This window comes from Macaca thibetana, chromosome 4 (assembly GCF_024542745.1).
Source record: "Macaca thibetana thibetana isolate TM-01 chromosome 4, ASM2454274v1, whole genome shotgun sequence".
NCBI lineage: Eukaryota > Metazoa > Chordata > Mammalia > Primates > Cercopithecidae > Macaca > Macaca thibetana.
In genome coordinates this window covers 53,387,294-53,401,445 of record NC_065581.1, presented here as the reverse complement: position 1 = coordinate 53,401,445, position 14,152 = coordinate 53,387,294, and the positions used below count along the sequence as shown (strand labels likewise).

At 43.4% G+C, this 14,152-nt stretch overlaps 1 pseudogene; it reads right to left on the bottom strand.

Annotated features, from left to right (window-relative positions):
* Positions 1–641: 641 nt before the first annotated feature.
* LOC126953383 (SH3 domain-binding glutamic acid-rich-like protein 3) lies at positions 642–8,833 on the bottom strand (annotated as a pseudogene).
* Positions 8,834–14,152: the final 5,319 nt, after the last annotated feature.

Below are 14,152 nucleotides of genomic sequence, written 5' to 3'. Positions count from 1 at the left end.
TGAGTGGAATTATGTAACAAGTACATGTTTAGTTTTTTAAGACACTGCCAAACTGTTTTCCAGAGCAGCTGTACCATTTTATATCCCTACCAGCAATGAATGAGTGATCCAGTTCCTCCACATTCTTGTCAGCATTTGGTGGTGTCACTATTTTGTACTTTAGCCCTTCTGCTAGGTGTGTAGTGATATTGCATCATGGTTTTCTCTTTTGTTTTGTATGTTTGTGTGTGTGTGTATGTGTGTTTTCCAGTGGAACAGGACATTTAATTATCCTTAGGGTCCTCCTGGGAGAGGCATTGCGGGGCCTTTGGCAAAGTTCTGGCTGATGGAACCAATAGGGGTGCCCATCAGCCAGTGCCAGACAGGATGGCAGCCCCACGCTTGGCTGGGGACAGCCAGCATTTGGGGCTGTTGCTTGAGACAATTTCTGAGACTAGTGGGTAAGGAATGTTGCCTTTGAATGGAGAAGAGGAGACTACATTTAGAAAGAGGGAGGAGAAGTGGTTTGCGTTGTGGAGAGGGACTCTAAGGTCAAGTTAGGAATGACAGGGAGTTGGTCACAAGGTCCTTCATGGCCAGGTGAGAGCTGTAAGTAGAGTGTAGTAATGGAGTCCAGCAGGGGAACTGTGGGCCAGCTTGACTCAGGCCAGTTTCAGGAACTCCTGCAGCATGTTTTGTTCCACAGCCTCCACGAAGAGCTCAAAGTCCCCACAGTAGTGGTCCCCATTGACAATGTGGGATGGGGCAACCTGGGGGTTGCCCACCAAGACTTGCATCTCATCCCTCACGGCATTGTCCTGGGAGATGTCCACTAGCTGGTATTGGATACGCTTCCTATCCAGGATTCAGGTCACCTCACTCTGCTGGGACTTGATTTTATGGGAGCCAGTGACCGATGTGCTGTAGAGGTGCAGGCTGCTCGTCTGCAGGTAGATTGATGGGCCAGAGGGCAGAGGGCAGCAGTAATGGCAGCTGCACTATAAGAAGACTTCATCGTGGTTTTAATTTGCATTTCTCTAATGGCTAACGATGAGATTTTCGTGGGCTTATTTGCCACTATTCAGTGAAATGTCTCTTTATGACTGCATTAGGCCATTCTTGCATTGCTTTAAAGAAATACCTGAGACTGGGTAATTTATAAAGAAAAGAGGTTTAATTGGCTCACAGTTCTACAGACTGTACAGGAAGCATAGCTCCGGCATCAGCTTCTAGGGAGGCCTCAGGAAGCTTACAATCATGGTGGAAGGCAAAGTAGGAGCAGCCGCTTCACTGGCAAAAGCAGGAGCAAGGTAGGGGAGGTGCCACACACCTTTCAAATGACCAGATCTCGTGGGAACTCACTGTCATGAAGATAGCACCAAGCCATGAGGGATGTGCCCCCATGATCCAAACGCCTCCTACCAGACCCCACTTCCAGCATTGGGAATTACATTTCAACAGGGGATTCGTGTGGGAGAAAATATCCAAACTATATTAATGTCTTTTGCCCATTTTCTAACTGGATTTTTTTCTCTTACTGTTTAGTTTTGGGAGTTCTTTATATATTCTAAACACTAGTCCTTTGTCACATGTGGTTTGCAAATGTTTTCTTCCAGTCTGTATTTTCATGCTGTCAGCAGCCTTTTGCAAGGTATAAGTTTGAAATTTTGATGCGCCAGGTCAATTTTTCCTTTTGTACTTTTGTGTTTGATTATCCAGCATTATGAACTGAATAGCCTGTATAGCAGAGAGTCCTTCACTACAAAAAGCTTTCATGTTAAAACTTTCCATCCAGATAAGGATATTCATTATTGTTTTCTTCTTCCATTGTATTGACTTTTTAAAAATGTTTGTGGTTTTAGAGATTTCCCGTGGACATATAGAGACTTAAAGATTCCAAAGATTTGAACTGCAGGACAGCTATGACTTATTATCGGACTTTGTCCTTGACATTACAGACAAGATATTCTCAAAGAAAGAGCTCTCTGCTAGTGGGCACATGGAGTTGATGGACATAAGGATAATTTCTGGCCGGGCGCAGTGGCTCACGCCTGTAATCTCAACACTTTGGGAGGCTGAGGTGGGCGGATCATGAGGTCAGGAGATTGAGACCATTCTGGCTAACACGGTGAAACCCCGTCTCTATTAAAAAATACAAAAAATTAGCCAGGCGTGGTGGGAGGTGCCTGTAGTCCCAGCTACTCAGGAGGCTGAAGCAGGAGAATGGCGTGAACCCGGGAGGCGGAGCTTGTAGTGAGCCAAGATCCTGCCACTGCACTCCAGCCTGGGGGACAGAGTGAGACTCTATCTCGAAAAAAAAAAAAAGGATAATTTCTGAATTCATCCACAGGCCACACAAATTCATCAAAGAAACAGCCATTGTGTAAACAAACAAACAAAAAGAAACAATCTCACTATAATGGGAAGAGGTCAGGAATAGGCTCAGATATGTCAAATGCAATTACTACTCATTCATTTAAATGGAGTCACTATTTATTCGTTTAAAAAGTAAAATAAGGAGAACTTAGGCGCAGTCCACGGTGATTAGTCATTATGGGCAGTGTAATGTGCTTTTTAGAATGTAGAGAGAGAAAGAACTTTTGTATGGTCAAAGCAATGAGTTTCTGAGTACTGGAGGTTTTCAATAACCAGACCCTGGACCACCACTTGGCAGGGATGTTATAGAGGTGACTCGGGAACTAGAAACTAAGGTAGACTAGGTGAGCTTTGAGAGCCTATCCAATCCTGAGTGCCTCTGGTGTCATGATCCTTCTCCAAGGTAAGATATAGAACTATCCTGGAGAGGAAGAACACAGGCAGGACAGATCCCAAGAAGCCTGAGCAAAGCACCAGGAAGGAGCCAGCTGACTGGAGGAGGGCCTCCTTAGAATAAGTTGGATTTACGGAGCTGGAAAAGACTTTGGAGGAAGGCTATCCATGCTCTTGAAAAAGAGATGGAGAAACTATTAGTCAAATAAGCTGGGCTATAATGTGTTAAAAAAACAAAGTATGGAATCTCAGTGGCTTAACAGGAGGATAGTTTATTGCACACTTGTGCAAACCACTTCATAGATGTTCCTGGTCAGTCAAGTGATGACTCAGTGATCCAGGTTCCTTCCATCTTGTCTCATGGCCCTTCAACACATGGCCTCTAAGGTCAATGTGAAAGGGCAACAAACTTCTGGAAAGGCACCCTGGATACTTATCATCCAAACCCAGAGCATGGCATGCAGCACTTTCCCTCACATCCATAGGCAGGATTGATCACACAGCCAGCCTCATTGCAAGGGAAGCTGCAAAACAGAGAAGACCAAACAGATGCTGGTGCTTACCAATAGTTTCTGCCACGAGAGATCAAGGCCCACAGGGGTGCCATGATTGTGTCGTGACCATCATGTTAATGTTGACAAAACTAAGAACTTATTCCCAGTAGGATTTCTAATAGGGTTAAATGTGGTATAAGACGGTATTTGAAGCCTTCCATGACCTGGTCCTGGGGCGTCCTCCATCTTTTCTGTCACTCCCTGCCTGTCAGCTAGTATCCCAATAAAATAGAACCGTTTGTATTTCCCACCCCTACTTTTCCCCTCATTTAGGTGTGAATACCTTCTACTTTACCTAACTTCTTCTACTTGTTCTTTCAGAATCAACTAAAGCATCTGTTCCTCCTGAAAACTGATCTCAACCTCCTGATCCCCACACCCCAGACTGGGCTAGGTATCCCTCTGTGCTCCTGCATTATCCTATCCGTGTTTTTGTTTTAAATCATCATAAGGTTCTAAACATCATATCGTTATTCATTTATGATTCTATCTCCCTAACTAGATTGTGTACTTCCTGCAAGCAAATGGCATTATTTTTAAATTAATATACAGTAAAACTGACTTTCTTTGGTGTACAATTTGTGAATTTTGTGAATTTTAACACATGTTAATTGATATTTTCTTGGTTCTTTGTATGCTGAATAACTTCGGATCATATCCTGGACATTTTGAATATTATCTTATGAGACTCTTGGTGTTATTTTAATCAGATGGAATGTTGACATTTTTGTGTTAGCCATCAGTCAAACCAGCTGATTTCAAGCTCCAAGTTCTGACCAGCCTTCTGTGGGTTGCAGCTTCAATGTCAGTTCTGTTTGCAAAGGCTTTGCAGTGCAAGGCAGATCCCGCTGATGTATATGCCACCTAGTGGCCAGTCTGGCACGTGGTTACCCACGTCTCTCCCATAGTTCAGTTCTCAAAGTCTAAAGATATGCTTTTTATGGTCAGATCTATGCATGCACCATTTGGGAATAAGCCCAAGTTTGTTCTTTCTTTCTTTTTTTTCTTTCTTTTTTTCTTTCTTTCTTTTCTTTCTTTCTTTCTTTCTTTCTTTCCTTTCCTTCCTTCCTTCCTTCCTTCCTTTCCTTTCTTTCTTTCTTTCTTTTTTCTTTCTTCCTTCCTTCCTTCCTTTCCTTCCTTCCTTTCTTCCTTTCTTTCTTTTCTTTTTTCTTTTTTTCTTTTTCTTTTCTTTTCTTTTCTTTTCTCTCCTTCTTTTTTTGCCTTTTCTTTTTCTGGGACAGGGTCTTGCTGTCTCACCTAAGCTGGAGTGCAATGTCATGATCATAGCTCACTGCAACCTGGAACTCCCGGACTCAGGCAGTCCTCCCACCTCAGCCTCTCAAGTAGCTGGGACTACAAATGTAAGCCACCATGCCCAGCTAATTTTAATTTTTTTTGTAGGCACAGAGTCTCACTATGTTGTCCAGGCTAGTATCGAGCTCCTAGACTCAAGGGATCCTCCCTGCTCAGCCTCTTGAAATGCTGAGAATACAGGTGTGAGCCACTGCACCCACTCTCAAGTTGTAAAACAACTTTTTGGGGTTGCTTTCCCAGCTCTCTCCTCTCTGAGATCTCCCTGGTACATTCTGGTTCCCTAAAGTATCCCTCTTTGAGCCTAATCTGCTCTGCATTTCCCATAACTGGGCCTGTGTCTAGGGTTGTTGTGGTCACTCAACCAAAATGAAATGGGCTCCTCCCCAAAACAAAATTTAGTTTGGATATTGAGATCAATGATGCCACACATGCAACAAGAGAGTAAGAAGAGGTTTATACACACATAATGAAGCTTTCTGAGGAAAGCAGAAAGAGTCCCCAGGTTGATCTGAAAATGGCTTGAGAGAGCCAACAAAGAGTACAGGCTTGTTTTTATGATGGCTAGCGGGCGAGGCTGGGTGAGAGTTTCTGCATGTGAGAGTTTCTTACATAGTTTGAACTTCTATCCAGTGCCAAGGGAGTAGCTGAGCTCTTACATCAGCCTGCCCAGATGTGGGGCCAAAGGGGAAGGGGGAGTGGTGAGGTTTGAAAGCTGTCAGCAGTCAAACATCAAATATAGAGTCAGACTCTTTAATACAGGCGCCAAGTGGTGGGAGGATAGAGAAAAAAACAACAGGCATTTGCGCCACCCTTTGGGAACCACAGTTCTTCCAATCAGAAAGGAAGTTCCTCTCCCTGAGTTGTAGGTGCCTACCGTCCATTACAGGCTGGGTGATGTGAGAGATTAGAAAAAAGAAAAAGAAGGACAAAAGAAAATGGAGAATTTAGGAGACTCCTTTTGCACTCCTCATGTCAGGACTAAAAGGTTTTCCTGGAGCTCGCTCTCTGTTCTTGGCAATGCTCACGTCTAGGTTTTAGGCTGCCTTAAATCTAGGCCAGGGAATACCAGAAGAAAAAAAGTCACAAGCTCACCATCAGTTTAGTGGTACTTCAAATTATGGTCTTTTCCTCAATCTACCTGCTAATATTTGCTTCCCATAATACTTAAATACCTGCTCAATGTATCCAGGTTTTATAGCTGCATTTGGTGGGAGAGATATTACTTACTCTATCTTACATGAAACTGAATCCATCTTATTTAATTTTGTATGTCCTGTGCCTAGCACAGTGCCTGGTAAAGAGAAGGGACTGAATAGATGTTCTTTGAATGAACAAAGTGAATCTATGAATGAACGAGTGAATGAAGCAAAGTCTTATGACTTATTTACAGATAACATAGAACACATGCCTCCAAGGGACAAATTTATGATAACTATGCCATGGTCAATTTTCCTCCATTCTCTTCCTGGAAGAGTGAGCAATATTATACAGAGAGGCTTTAGCCTAAGTGAATAAAAAACTATAACTTTTCTTATTGCATCTTTAAGTCAGAGAAGTCTTTCAAAACCCCTATGTTTTATGTCTCTAGAAAGCATTTGGATTGCACACGTTTGAATGAACTTTCTTAAACTCTGTTTCTCCCTTGTGTGTTGTAGAGTTAAAATAAAATAAAATTGGCAAGGCTTTTTGACACCAGCACTTCCTTTAGTTGCACATGTTTACATTTACCACCAAAACAGGCTGAACTGCATATTTAAAAAGACACTGCAGAGCTCTGCTGTTCATTCATCCCCTGCTCAATGGTCTGCATGTAAATCATTGGATCCATTTACAATCAGCAGGCTAAAAACCCCCAGCTATTTGAATAGCAAGCTCTTTTATTTCTGCCTCTTTAAAGCTAAGCTGCTCTGACCCCCGACTGCAACAGAACTTAGCTGATGAGTCCAAAACATGAAATTGACTCCAGCTCATCTTTTCCAGCCTTGAATTTGGCTTTGACAGGAACCACAGAAGTCAATGGGACCTCTGTATGTGGATGAAATTCCCAGGAAAGTTAGGAAGGGACTGATGATTCATGATATGAAACATCCCAAAGGGACTCTTCCCTCCCTCTTGATTTTGTATCAGTGTGTAGAATTTTGAAAACTGATGCTGATGAGGACAAAATTTCCATCATGAGCTAAACAAGATCCCTGACAGAGAGGAAATATGAGCTTCTGAGAGCCAGAATCCAGTTCTCTTCGCATAGAGGCCACCCCAATACAGAAGGGCACCTGGCCAAGTAGCGTGTACACTCTCGAATGGGTCAAGATTTGACCCCCTTCTGAAGAACCTCTTTTCACCCTACCTGATTCCTAAGAACAAATCAGTTATCTACTCTGAGTCATCAAATGCCATTTTTTTTTTTCTGAGTCTGTATTTCTCTTCTACCTTTTGGTTTTCCCTGGGTGCTTCGGCTTTTGGAATGGCTTATTCTGTCTTGGTCTATCACAGGTATGCATTGCGTTCATATCAGGAGTTCTCTCTTATGGCTGGTTTGGCACTCATTGGAGAAGTTAAAACCTTCCATTAGTCAAATCCAGTTCCAGGGAGCTCCAGGGAACCATTCCTGCACTTTCAATGCAGTGGTTTCTGTTTTATCTGAGCTTTGTATTATTTACTGCAATCTGGAACGTATTTGGTTATATGAGAATTTTTATTGGCATGGAATTAGTCTGGTCACAAAATCCATCTCCTGTCACCACCAGTACAATCCCAAAAGCACAGTAACCTGCTGTGGTTCATCCTCCAGGTAGGCTGTTATTGAGTCTGCAGTAACTCCTTGAGGAGGGCTCCTAAGGGTAGGATTTGGGCCTCTAAAGACCTGGTCCCCTTTGGGACCTCCCTGCCTCTGCTTTCTTCCTGGTTCCTCACTGGAGATGTTTGTTCTTTCATTTACGTCTGGACTCAGATAATGGGGAAGAAAATGAAACTATGGGTTTTTTTTCTGTCTTTTTTTTTTTTTCTCCTCCTTTTTTTCCTTCTCTTCTCTCAAATGCAGAGAAAGGGAGATTAGAATCATAAATGCCTCTTTACCACAAGCACTATGAGTCCCCTTGCACTGTAGAGGTCTCTCTGCTTATAAAAATTGCACAACTAAAGCATGTTTGTTGTAGAAAAATTAGAAGATATCAATAAAAAGAAAAAATTAGAAGATATTGATCAAAAGAAAAAATCAATCAAACAAAATTTTCTCCAATAAAAATCAGGCTTCTTGGTCACTTCACTCTTTTCAGTCTTTCTGAGACTCAGTTCTTGTTAATTTTCTTCAAATATTTTTCCCCTGTGTCCCGGCATTGCCCTTAGCAACCAGCATTTTTTTTTTTTTCCAAACCATTTATCTACTTGGCTTTAAGGAAAGTTTCCTCCCAGATAAGTACAAAAGGAACATATGTCTGTAATACAACAAAATATTCTAAAGAGCAATTTACACAGCTCTCTTATAAGAAAACTGTGCATCCATACTTACTGCTTCTTTGGTAGGCTTCCTCTGACCAGCCTCAGTCTTTATGTTTTTGGACCCCTGGGGTAATTTGGCCTTTGTGGCTGACTTTTAGAGCTCTCTTTTAAGTCTCCTGAACAGTGGTTTCTTGCCAGGTCTGACCAATCTCTCCTAGCTCTCATGCCTGTAAGAGGTCTCCTTTTCTTGCATGCTCTTAACGCATGAAAACTCCTCTTCCCATTTTGGGGGCAAGCGTGGCAGAAATTAAATTTTTTTTTTAGACAGGGTTTCGCTCTGTCACCCAGTCTGGAGTGCAGTGGTGTAACTGCAGCTCACTGCAGCCTCCACCTCCTGGGCTGAAGCAATCCTCCCACCTCAGCCTCCCAAGTAGCTGGGACTACAAGCAGGCACCACCATACCCAGCTAATTTTTGTATTTTTTGTAGAGACAGGGTTTCACCATATTGCCCAGGCTGGTCTCAAACTCCTGGACTCAAGCAATCTGCCTGTCTCAACCTCCCAAAGTGCCGGGATTTACAGGCATGAGCCACCATGCCTGGCTAAGAAATTTAATATTCCTTATTTTTCTGTAATGCAACTTATTTTCTACTTCAAACCCCCATTTCATCTGATGGCAGGAATTTAATCTGTCAAGATGGAATTTACACCATGTACACACTTGTGGGATTCACCTTGTCTGAGTCACTCTCTATCCATGCTGGCATCCCCTGAGACATCGCTCTTTCTATTTTGACTTTAGTCTGGCTAAGTCATCTCTGACCCAAGGCTCCGTAGTTCCAGCTCTCTCTCTGCTCATTTCTTTACTTCTTTGAGGGGGAAAGGATGAGTCTTCTGTTGCCATGCAATACTAGAAAAGTGAAAAATCTCAGTGGAGTTATTGCTGACACTTTGTTACATCACTGCCACTCTAACATGCAGACGTTTCCTCGGGCTGTTTCAGGCCAGCTATGCCATTTTTGAAACTGGTGAAAAATGAAAATTTCAGGTTGGGGATTACAAAATCAGTCTCCCCTTCCCATGGACCCACAGGACCAACCCAGGGCAGGCAGGCAACACCAAGGGATTGCAACCTTCCTGCTTGCACACACTTAGCCCCTGGGTTGGAAATGGCAAGAGAGTCTGCAGAATTGTCTACCAAATTGCTGTGGCATCAGCAGCCTGGGGCCAAAAGGCCACAGACAGGCATTGAAGGAGACAGAGAGCAGGACTCAAGGAGAGGCAGACCAAGCAGGTAGGGCCTGTGGCACCCAGAGACAGGGGAGTGAGTGGCAGAGAACCCATTCCTGGAGGAAGTGGGAGCCAAGACTGAAGGAAAGTCAAGACTCCAAGCCCCTGGAGCACATGCCATTGTCCCATTGGATTTTACAAGATACAAAATCAAAGATTAAAGCATTAAAAATATCCAGACTGTCACCAAGGAGCATTAAACCCCAGGCTCAGAGCCCCTCTGAGTGTGGTGCCCTGTCCATACACTCACAAGCCAGCTTGCCTGCATACTTAGATATACAAAAGCCAGGGAATAGACTTCTTCTTTTACTTGTATTACATCATCCCTTCCCTGATGCAACGAGAATAGAGCTATTCTAGCTGTGGCCTGGAATGGAGAGAGTTGGGGGAAAGAAGCACAGGTAGGACAGCTTCTAGAGTAATAGGAATTATGGGAAAGGGGGAAACCCTAAATTTGTATTTCAAAAAGTTTTCCCACCACCCAAGCCTCAGCCGGTCCGAGCACTCATGGACTCCTGGCTGTAGTCTGGCTTGTGATTCACAAGTGGGTTCACCTGCAGGACACCAGCCCCCACCCTCCATTGCCCAGGCTGTGTCTCAAGGAGCCCTAGCCCATATCTTTGCTGGGTGAGGCTTAACTTCTGGGACTGTAGCAAAGCAGTGTTGAGGTTTGACGTCACATGGTCGACCTTTCTCAGTTTATTCTTACATATAAAAAGTGATCTTTAAAGTGTGGTGCCCGGACCTGCAGCATCAGCATCACTTGGGAGCTTGTTGGAAATGCACATTCTCAGGCCTCATTCCAGACCCACCAGATCTGAAACTCTAGGATGGGGCTCAGCAATCTGTGTTTTGTTTTGTTTTTTTGAGACCGAGTCTCACTCTGTTGCCCAGGCTGGAATGCAGTGATGCAATCTCAGCTCACAGAAATCTCCACGGCAGCAGAAGGTTCAAGTGATTCTTCTGCCTCAGCCTCCCGAGTAGCCCGGCTAATTTTTGTGTTTTTAGTAGAGATGGGGTTTTGCCATGTTGCCCAGGCTGGTCTCAAACTTCTGGGTTCAAGTGATCCACCCGCCTCGGCCTCCCAAAGTGCTGGGATTACAGGCGTGAGCCACCGCGCCAGGCCTGATCTGTGTTTTAATAAGCTTTCCAGTAACTCTAATGTACACTGAAGTCTGAAAACCACTGCTCTAAACTTTGTTATATGAGAGACACATTTCAGGATTCTTCAGTAATTTCTCTCATAATCTTATAAATAAATATTGGACCTAGTGCTCAGAACTGACAGTTCAAAGAATTCCAAGAAGGTTCGGCAACTCCAAAGCATGTCCTCTAACCACATGCTACAATATTTGGAATTCCTGCATTAGAAATTTATTTATTTGGCATCTTTTTATTGTTCTTTTTTAAAAGGTAAATGTTCTGTATGGAAGCTCACATAAAAGTATCGATGATATCTGTCATATTCTGCTTACCGTGGCTTAGGCAGGGAGAGAGGACACACAGAAAGGGGAAATAGCTGAGCAAACATAGGTATTGCCTAGTGTGGTGTATTAGTCCATTTTTACTCTGCTGATAAAGACATACCCAAGACTGGGCAATTTACAAAAGAAAGAGGTGTAGTGGACTCACAGTTCCACGTGGCTAGGGAGGCCTCACAATCATAGTGGAAGGTGAAAGGCACGTCTCACATAGTGGCAGACAAGAGAAAGGAATTTATGCAGGGAAACTCCCCTTTATAAAACCATCAGATCTCATGAGACATATTCACTATCATGAGAACAGCACGGGAAAGACCCACCCCATGTAGGTCTCTCCTACAACACATGGGAATTGTGGGAGCCACAATTCAAGATGAGATTTGGGTGGGGACACAGCCAAACCGTATCAGGTGGCAATTTTGCTTAGAGCTAGCGTTTCTAGAATGTATGAAGTCCCTGGAGTAAAAACATATATTTGAAATGAGCCCTATATCTTAATTTAAAAATAAAATAAACTGGAGAGAATTGAAAAGAGTGGGTTTGAGGGAGTACATAGTAGAAAAAACCTAGTTCGTATCCTGCCACTAACTAGCCATAGTCTTAGATGAGTTATTTAAACTCAGTTTCTATAAAATGTGGTGATACATGGTATCTAAGATGTTACATCAATTAGGATTTAGTTGCAAGTGGCAGAAAATCCAACTGAAACTGGTTTAAACTGTGAAGCAAAAAGTTACTCTATTGGCTTTTGCAAATAAAATCTAGAGATAGTTCTAACTTTAGAAACGGCTTGAACAGTGTTCCAAAGAGGCCACATGAACCAAGTTGTTCTTTATTTTACTCTCTGCTGTTCCGTGTGTTTGGCTTCATTTCAGACCATGCATGGCGGCAAGATGGCAGCCCCAGTGCCAGCCAACATGTCTCCATGGTTCAAATGTGGATTTGAAGGCAAACCCAGAAGCCCAAACAAACCCTCCAAAATGAGACTGATTGGCTGTGATTTGCCTCCCTTGAGTTATGTCCCTATCCCTGAACCAATCACTGACCACAGGAGAAACTGACACTCTGGATCATATGCCAGTCCTGGGTTGAACACGATCCCGGAATGCGGGGTGGTAGGGAGGGACTGTCAACTCCACAAAAACCACAGGGATGGAAAGTGGGGAAGGGTGGATCCCCCACAAACATTGGAGGCCGTTCCTGGAAACAGGGTAAGTGAAGAGGGACTGGCCAAGAAACAACACACATCTACCATGCAGATCTCAGTTCCAACATTCTGCAGTTCTGTGAGGCCCTCCTATGGCCCAGAATGCCGGCATAGAAAACCACATTCAGCAGACTGCCCTCCAGATGGAGCAGGAATGGACTTGGGGAGGAAGGAATCCCGTTTCCATTTAGGATGACTATAATCATACACTTCAAGAGTCCTGACTGGAAAGGCTGTCTCTCCTGGCAAACCAGTCCCGTTTCTCATTTCTCTAGGAGAAATGCACATAAAAGTTTCCATACTCCCGCCTGGCATTAGCTCTCTGCTGACTTCCATCTCCCTTTCACCCTGTCTGCCTCTGCTCAGAATGTGTCTCTCTTTGACTACCCCTGTCTCCTATCTCACTTCCTTTGCTACCTCTCTCTCTTCCTCTCTCCCTCCATTACTGACTGACTGAAGCTGTCATAACTGTCTGCCTAGCTCTCTCAAGAGTTTCTGTCTCTGTTTCTTTCTATTCTCTCTCTTGCTGGGGTTCTCCCTGTCTCTGCCTTATTTTTCCTCTGTCTCATCCTGTCTGTGCTTCTCTACCTCAGTCTCCAAGAACCTGCCTGTCGCTTTCTTTATTTGGCACTTTCATTCTTTGTGTCTGCCTCCCTTTCTCCATCTGCCTTTGTCTCCATCTTTTTCTGAAACAGGCAGTTCTCACTGCTCCAGATAAGGTCTAAAAATGTCTACAAGGCCTGCTTATTCCATACATTTATCAGCAGATGGACCAACAGTGTTTGAGGATGGAGGCAAGACCTTGAAGGAGGAGAATTTAGAGAGAAGAAGGAAGCATGGACGGGGCACCTGAAGCATAGTGCTGTGAATAAGGGATTATTCAGGCCAAACCTACACAGCACACACACACATTAATGTCACAAACCACCTTCAGGCAGGCACTGGGCTTCTCCATCACAGTCACAGTTGAGTATGGTTGAAGTTTTGTTTTTTCTCAGTTCAATGCTTTTTAACTGATTAGCTGCTCCCTGGATTTCAAAGCAGCTTGGATATCTGTAACTGATACACAATCTCAGTGCTGTGGCCTACCAGTTTACAACAGGGCCATTGGATGAACTGACTTTGCCATCATGTGCCTTGTGAGTTTCACTGTGTGGACAGCTCAGCCCCTGTTTTCTCTGTGGTGGTTACCCAGGTCCCACTTCTCAGCGGCTAAACACATCTCTGGTGCCTAATTCAGTGAGGGCTGACATTGGGCCCTTGTTAACATTAGTCTACAATTTCCATTTCGGTAGAAGATATTGCTGGGTTTTGAAAAATAGAATATGGCAGAAGTAGACATATATCCAACAGGCTTTGCACTCAGGTTTTATTCCCTCCCAAGCACTGTCCTAATCTTCAACAAAGTTAGTTTTCATTTCATTGTTTCTTCATTTTAAAGGTTGATACATTGGCTTCTGCAGTCACCAGCATATTTTTTAACTACTATGATGTAAATGGCAAAGAGTGTGGGGAGACCATAGGACTGTTAGGTTTTGTTGTTGCTGTTTGCTTTCCATCTTCAACAGTTTTCTGCTCTGTGATGGTAAACAAATCAACTTCTATGAGTGCCAATTTCCACATTGATGACAGATAACAGAAACAGCCTAGCATCAGTGCCTAGTACTTAGTACATGCTGATTAAATGTGTTCATTCATTAAAGACAATGGTTGTCAGCTTTGACTATCCATTAGCATCTCCTGGGAAGCTTTTAAAAACCCTGAAGGCAGGCTGTAGATTAGACCAATTACACAAGGATTTCTGAGTCTGAGACCCGGAAGCAGTATTTTAAAAAAATTCTCCAACACATCCCACTTGAGGTTATTCCACTGTGCAGCCAAGCCTGATAACCACTGATTTAAGAGGTTTACATTAGCTATGTGCTCATTTTGTACTTAATCAAGGGTCAAAGGCCCTTGTTTTAAAAGTATCGCTCAAAGACCCAGAATTTAAACTTTGACTACAGTCCCTAAGAACTAATTTCCCCAATTTCCAAAGAGTACCTATTCCTATAAGCTCATCTAAAATGAAAAATGGCCCATAAAATATTCCTTATTTGGTCAAAGAGAAGCATATGTTA